An 8,339-nucleotide genomic window follows, 5' to 3' on the forward strand; every position below is an offset into this window, starting at 1 on the left:
GCGCCATTAGTAAAAATTACTAATGGCATGCTAGTAATGGCGCACCAGTGATGCGCCATTAGTAGGCAAAACTGGTGCGCCATTAGTAGGCCTTTTCCTAGTAGTGCACCGTTGTGTCAGCCATGCATCAACCACAAACTAGTAGATTCATTTCTCTAGCTAGGTCCTATGCATGCTCTGCCCACTTTTCCCTTCCATACTCCTGTTTAGTGGCAGGTCAGCCTCATAATTATATCTGGCATGGACAATTAACGTGGCTAGTTACTTTTTTGCAGTATAACATCACTAGTTACTGTGGGGTTATTACATATTAACCCGCAGCCTCACTAAAAATCACGCGCGTGCAATTTTTTGAAGGCTTTGTCGGACTTTATGAAGGATGTGTCTGAATTTTGCCATGAAAATTAGAAAGACTTTTGAAAAAACAAATAAAAATGAAAAGTTCTTTAGTTTTGGCGACAAAGTTCCAAAAATATGGTTAAAAAATTCTCTACCTATTTTTCAAAAATTGCGAGCTATGTCAGAGTTTTTCAAAAGTTCTTCTATTTGTCATGACAAAGTTCATATACCAGTTTTACAAAGTTTGGTTCTATTTAAAACTATTTAAAGAACATTCTTTGAAAACAATTTAAATAACAAGATATTTTAATTTTGTGATGTTTAAATTACTTCCAATAACATAGGCTAGAGGTAATCATAGAAATTAATTCCACGGCCGGAGGGGTAAAGCGAATCTAGCAACAGCAACACCTACTACTGGACAAGATTAGCCTGCATCCTAACGGGGCCCTTCTCAACTTTTTCAAATGCATCATGCATCATGGACAGATTTGGACGGTGGAGATACGCATCGTGAACGGAACGCGAATGTGAATGCCTTTTCCCTTAGCAAAAAGGCTACATGGGCGGCCGTGACGCTGTGACCCCACACAGCCTGCTCCGGCTCGTCGGCCAGTGAGCCGCCCGCCGCCGCCGCCGGCACACTCCGGCCAGTGCCAATCGCTTTCCTAACCACCAAACGCATTCCCTCCCGCGCACACGAGCGAGCGCCATGGCTGGGCATCTAGCCAAAAACCCATTGCTCCTCTTCCTCCAGCCCCGCCGCCTCTGCACCGCCGCCGCATCCTCCTCGGCCGCGGCGGGAGAACTCGCCCCCTCGCCCGTCGTCGAGGAGACGCCCCGCGACGATGACCTCGCGGAGGAGTCGCGCAGCCGCCTCGTGCGCGACACCTGCAAGCTGCTCGAGCTCCGCGGCTCGTGGACCCCGAAGCTGGAGGCGCAGCTCCGGCACCTGCTCCGGGTGCTCTCCCCGCCGCAGGTCCGCGCCGTGCTCCGCGCGCAGGCGCAGACGGACACCCGCGCCGCGTTCGAATTCTTCCGCTGGGCAGATCGCCAGTGGCGCTACCGGCACGCCCCGGAGGTGTTCGACGAAATGCTGAGCCTCCTCAGCCGCACCAGGCTCCACGACCCCGCCCGGCGCGTCATGCGCCTCATGATCCGCCGCCGCATGAGACGGGGGACGCAGCAGTTCGCGCACCTCATGCTCTCGTACAGCCGCGCGGGGAAGCTCCGCTCCGCCATGCGCGTGCTCCAGCTCATGCAGAAGGACGGGTGCGCGCCTGACATATCGATATGCAACGTGGCAGTGAATGTGCTTGTTTTTGCTGGGCGCATTGACAAGGCGCTTGAGTTTAGCGACCGGTTGCGACGTGTTGGGGTCGAGCCGGATGTAGTCACATACAATTGCCTTATTAAGGGGTTATGTAGCATGCGGAGGGTTGTTGAGGCGCTGGAGATGATCGGTGTGATGCTGCAAAATGGGTGCCCACCTGATAAGATTACCTATTATACAGTGATAGGCTTCTCGTGCAAGGAGAAGAGGGTGGCAGAGGTGCGCTCTTTGCTTGGGAGGATGAGGAATGATGCGGGTCTATTTCCAGATCAGGTCACGTATAACATGCTCATCCATGTGCTTGCAAAGCATGGGCATGCAGATGAGGCGTTGGAGTTCTTGAGGGAGTCAGAGGGGAAAAGGTTTCGTGTTGATGAGGTTGGATATAGTGCAGTTGTGCACTCTTTCTGCTTGAATGGGAGGAGATTGTAAGTGAGATGATCTCAAAAGAATGTCACCCTGATGTTGTGACGTACAGTGCAGTGGTGGATGGATTCTGTCGGATCGGGAAAATTGATCAAACAAGAAAGATGATGAAGCATATGTATAAGAACGGCTGCAAGCCAAACATAGTCACACATACTGCATTATTAAATGGTCTCTGCAAAGCTGGAAAAACTTCAGAGGCTTGGGAATTGCTAAACAACAGTGGAGAGGAGTGGTGGACTCCCAAGTGATATCACATACAGCGTTGTAATGCATGGGTTTAGAAGAGAAGGGAAACTAAAGGAATCATGTGATGCCGTTGCCCAGATGTTGCAGAAGGGCTTCTTTCCCACCACTGTGGAGATTAACTTACTGATACATGCGTTATGTAAGGAAGGAAAGCCGGCAGAGGCCAAAGACTTCATGGAGCAGTGCCAAAGCAAAGGTTGTACCATTAATGTTATCAACTTTACTACTGCAATTCATGGATTTTCTCGGCAGGAGGATTTGGAATCAGCGTTGTCTTTGTTGGATGACTTGTATCTCAGCAACAGGCATCCAGATGTTGTAACTTATACTGTTGTTGTCAATGCTTTGGGAAAGAAAGGTCGGCTGAAAGAAGCGACGGAGCTTGTGAAGAAAATGCTTAATAGAGGAATTGTCCCTACACTTGTTACATACAGGACAGTGATACATAGATACTGTGAGAAGGGTACAGTGGAACAATTACTCGATCTACTGGATAAGATGTTAGCAAGACAAGAGCTTAAGAGTGTATACAATCAGGTCATCGAGAAGCTATGTGCATTAGGTAAAATAGATGAAGCTTACAGTCTCCTCAGCGAGGTACTGAGAACTGCCTCGCAGAGAGACGCTCAGACATGCCACATTCTGATGGAGAGTTTTCTTAATAGAGGTCTCGCAGTTCAGTCATACAATGTGGCGTGCCAGATGTTTCAGAGAAATCTAATTCCTGATATTAATTTGTGTCGAAAAGTTGACAATCAGCTGACCTTAGAGAGACAACCAGCTGCTGGAAAGCTTATAGTTAAGTTTTTAGAAAGAGGTCTTCTGAAACAAGAAAAGTAAGCCATTGCTGTCTGACATGTTGATGTATGCTGTGTTTATTGGCATGGATGTATAAGATTTGATCTGATTGTCAGAATCAGACACATTACATGCTTGAAAGCTTACTCACTTTCTTCTGCCTAAAACTGACAGATTTGTAGTTCTTTTGTTCAGTTGGTAACATCTCATACCCCTGCACCTGTCACCAAGTTATTCACAGCCAGCCAATAGACTGGTAGGGCCTAGCCTACGGCATCATGGTAACTAGCTGCGCTCGTCCTTGCACTATGTATTATAGTCCTTTGTGCTGCTTAGAAACGACGTCTTCTCACTTGTATGCGGAATGCAGCTCGGCATGTCGACTGCAGTGCAGACGGTGTGCGGCCAGGCCTACGGTGCGAGGAGGTACAGGCCTACGGTGCGAGGAGGCCCTGCAGAAGAAGGCTACAACGACCGGACATCCGACCTCCAGCCCGGACATCCGGCCACCCACCGGAAATCCGGCCTCCCGCCCGGATATCCGGCCCAGGCTTCCCGTATGCATCGAAGATGGCCCCAACAGCCCGGACATCCGGCCTACGCACCGGACATCCGGCCACCCACCGGAAGCACCGGACATCCGGCACCACCAGCCCGGACATCCGGTCCCTCGTGAACCACCGGACATCCGGCCCGACGCCCGGACATCCGGCGCCCCTGCTTGCGCGCAGCCTCTTTGGGCAGAGACTCGTGTATCCCTTCGCCCCTTGACTATATATACTCCCTCCTCCCGTACGTTTTAGGGTTAGCGTTGATTTAGCTCAGATTAGAGATAGAGCTTCGCTCATCCATCGGATCTCCTCTTCGTGAGAGACCGCGGCCTTCTCGGAGAAGATCCAATCGGATTCAAGACCCCCTCGTGGGAAGATCCCCTCGCGGATTCAAGACCTCCTCACGAAGAAGATCGGTTACCTTTGTATCCTTACCTTTATTGACTTTGGATCTCGTATATCTCTTTGTGTTCGGTGATCTAGCACTTGTGTGATTGATTCTATGTCGGTTTAGTGATTCTCTCTCGTTTTCCCCGTGTTTCCCCTTCGTGCTTCCGTGTGTTCTTCGTGAATCCTCATAGGATCCCCTCCAAACATGAAAGATCGTCCACATAGGGTTCCGCCCTACATCATCTTGGTATCAGAGCCAGGTTGATCACGTTTTTAGAGCCCCTACCCCTCTTTTTCTAGCTTGATTTTGTTGTTTTCGTCTTAAATCCGAAAATTTCCCACCAAAAATAGCCCCAATTTTTTTTGTGATTTGTTGGTGAGTTGAGATTTTGTTGGATTTGGTCCATGGATTTGTGTTGCTGCGTGTGGATCTAGCTTTCCCCACCCTCCCCACCCTTTTCCATCCACCAATTCGTCCAAATTTTGCCCCGGAGTTGCGAATTTTCCCGTGGAGTTCATCGCGTCCGTCCCCGATCTAGGAGCCCGGACATCCGCCGTGTCCACCGGACATCCGGTGTACCGGACATCCGGCGTCTGGCCCGGACATCCGGACCCTGGCAGCAGCAGTTCCACCCCCGCGCCACCATCCACCATATCCTCGCCCAATTTTGTTCGGAGCCCACGTCTACTTCCGCATACCCATACCACCTTCCACAAACACCACCACCGCTAACCGCTACCTCCTAGGTCGATTTTGACACATTTTGGTCTTTGAGAGTTTGGGTTGTGGTTTCCCGTGTCCTATTGTGTTTCGGCTATATAGGTACGGTTCGACTCCATCATCACCACCGCTCATCTCCATCGACTACTCATCATCGCCAAGGACGGTAACTTCGACGACATCTTTGTCATACCTTGCAATTGCATTGATAACCCACATTGCCTCGTTTTGCGTAGCTTACCCATCGAGACTAGTCGTTGAGTATTGCAGGCAACATGACTTGTGCACATTAGTGATCATACTCCATAGCATACATACCATACAGTAGTGGTGCATATCTTGAGATCCACTTGTGTATCACAAAGTTGTCATAGCATACACAATTGTTATCTTGGTTCATGAGATTTTGCATAAGAAAAGAGCTCAAAAGTGAAAGAGCCACCCAAGCTTTTAAGCAAAGAGGAAAGATAAGCAAAGAGATTATAAACAAGAACCATAGCATCATACAACATTAAGATTGTCATATCCAATCATCTTGGATCATAGCACCGAAATATCATACATATAGCATACTTGGGATAGAGATCGTTGCATTTTTGCCTTCTAGGTTGTGCACAAGTTTGCGTATCTGCCTATTGTGCAATCGTGCTAGCGTCTCTCTAGTATTGTGCAACAAGAGCATTTTCGTGGTTTCCACATTTTGGCTCACTTTTGGATTGCACAATCCCATTTATCTATTTGTGTGTGTGTTTTCGTGTACCCATACTTGCTTGGTCTACTTGTTGCATTTGCAAATTTGTGAATCTTTTCCAACATTATTGAAGCTCACTTACTATTGCATCAAATTTTGTGCCACCATCCTAACCAAGCTCCACCATAAGCTTTTACGTGTGTAGGTGTGAGAACCGACAAGAATTGGTACCAACAGTGCTATTTCATTGTCCGCATTTGAGTGAACTTGATTCATCTTCAACTTCGGTCAAGGTACATTTGGTACACGTTCTTTCCTTCTACCACTTACATTTTACTTGGAATGATGGATAGGTCAAGTTCTTCTACCAATCCACCACTCATCGAGAACGACGATGACATGTCATCATTTGTCACCAAGAACCACCTATTTGGAGCTCAAAAAGCATTACACCAAGAGCAACAAGCAATGAGGGACTACTTCGACAACAAATTCGACGCTCAAAAGCAAGAGAATGATGCAAGAATGGATGAGATCCGCGCCTTCATGAGGAACCGGCGTCCTTCCACTTCTTCATCCTCAAGACGGAGCCGCTCGAGTCGACACTCCGACGACACCTTCTCCGACTCAAGTACACCGTCATCGAACATTCTTCGACGAGCAGCGCGTCAAGACCGTCATGCGTCTCGCAACCCGCTACATGACAAGCATTCACAATAGCAAGTCGACGAGCATCTACCTCGTCCTCAATCAAACCAAGTCGCTTTTGCTCAAGCCCAAGAACGACAACGACTACGGCCCCAAGAAGAAGAACGAGCGCGTCTAAACCAAGAGGAACAAGACGCCGAGGCTCAACGTCTTCAACAACAACAACGTGAAGCGCAAGCTCTTGAGGCACAACGTGCCCTTCAAGAATCAAGTCGAGCCATCGCCAACCGCAATCGCGTGTGCAACGCCAAGCTCCACAAGCTCATCCACAAGCTCGTCAAGCTCCACCTTGAAAGTGCAACTATCCCTAGGTGGTTTTGGTAATTTGTAACATTGTAACAACATATAGCTCATTGAGCTAATGCTATTCCAAGACTATTATTTCAGGAAGCTCAATGAATGGCATGGCATGGATGATGAAAGTGGATCCCTCAAAATATCAAGGACAAAGGATTGGCTCAAGCTCAAAAGCTCAAGACTCTACATTTTATATTTCAGTGATCCAAGATCACATTGAGTCTATAGGAAAAGCCAATACTATCAAGGAGGGATGAGGGGTTGCTTAATGACCCTCTTGCTTCATGTGCTTAGTGATATGCTCCAAATACCCTCAACTACTTTCTCACATCCTCATATGACCCAAACCTAAAGTCAAAATCGATACCACCGATTCTTTCTATCCGGTGCCACCGAGTTCAAATGTCATAGCCACTGCCACAAACCCTAGGCAAATCGGTCTCACCGATAGGGATCTCGGTCTCACCAAGAAGTGATTGTAATCTCTCTGTTTCCCTTCGTAACGTTTCGGTCTAACCGAAGTGAGCGATCGGTCCCACCGAGATTGCAATGTAAACTCTCTGTTTCCCTTTTGTAACATTTCGGTCTCACCGAAAAGAGCAAATCGGTCCCACCGAGTTTACCTGACCAACTCTCTGGTTAGCTAATTACCAAAATCGGTCTCATTGAGTTTGTGTAATCGGTCTCAACGAGATTACGTTATGCCCTAACCCTAACCATATTGGTCCTACCGAGTTGCATGTTGGTCCCACCGAAAATCCTAACCGTCACTAGGTTTACTAAATCGGTCTGACCGAGTTTGTTGATTCAGTCCCACCGAGATTGGTAAATGTGTGTAACGGTTAGATTTTGTGTCGAGGCTATATATACCCCTCCACCTCCTCTTCATTCATGGAGAGAGCCATCAGAACAAACCTACACTTCCAACTTACCAGTTATGAGAGAGAACTGCCTACTCATGTGTTGAGGCCAAGATATTCCATTCCTACCACATGAATCTTGATCTCTAGCCTTCCCCAAGTTGCTTTCCACTCAATACTTCTTTCCACCAGATCCAAATCCTATGAGAGAGAGTTGAGTGTTGGGGAGACTATCATTTGAAGCACAAAAGCAAGGAGTTCATCATCAATGCACCATTTGTTACTTCTTGGAGAGTGGTCTCTCCTAGATTGGCTAGGTGTCACTTGGGAGCCTCCGACAAGATTGTGGAGTTGAACCAAGGAGTTTGTAAGGGCAAGGAGATCGCCTACTTCGTGAAGATCTACCGCTAGTGAAGCAAGTCCTTCGTGGGCGACGGCCATGGTGGGATAGACAAGGTTGCTTCTTCATGGACCCTTCTCGGGTGGAGCCCTCCGTGGACTCGTGCAGCCGTTACCCTTCGTGGGTTGAAGTCTCCATCAACGTGGATGTAAGATAGCACCACCTATCGGAACCACGCCAAAAACATCCGTGTCTCCAACTGCGTTTGAATCCTCCAAACCCTTCCCTTTACTTTCTTGCAAGTTGCATGCTTTAATTTCCGCTGCCTATATAATCTTTGCATGCTTGCTTGATTTGAGTGATGATTTCTTAACTTGTCCAAAGATTGCTAAAATCTGCCAAACTCTAAAATTGGGAAAATGTTAAGTTTTTAATTGGTCAAGTAGTCTAATCACCCCCCCTCTAGACATACTTCAAGGTGCTACAAGTGGTATCAGAGCTTTGGTCTCCATTTGCTTTGATTTCCATAGCTTTTGGTGGTCATAGCCTTGGTTTCACAGCCTAGGAGAGTATGGCGTCTAGCGAGGGAAATTATCACCGTAGAGGTCCTTACTTTGATGGAACTAATTTTGCTAG

General features: G+C 47.8%; 1 pseudogene; it reads left to right on the forward strand.

Annotated features, from left to right (window-relative positions):
- The first annotated feature begins 900 nt into the window (after positions 1–900).
- LOC119307232 lies at positions 901–3,941 on the forward strand (annotated as a pseudogene).
- Positions 3,942–8,339: the final 4,398 nt, after the last annotated feature.

Source organism: Triticum dicoccoides, chromosome 5B, assembly GCF_002162155.2.
Source record: "Triticum dicoccoides isolate Atlit2015 ecotype Zavitan chromosome 5B, WEW_v2.0, whole genome shotgun sequence".
Classification (NCBI taxonomy): domain Eukaryota; kingdom Viridiplantae; phylum Streptophyta; class Magnoliopsida; order Poales; family Poaceae; genus Triticum; species Triticum dicoccoides.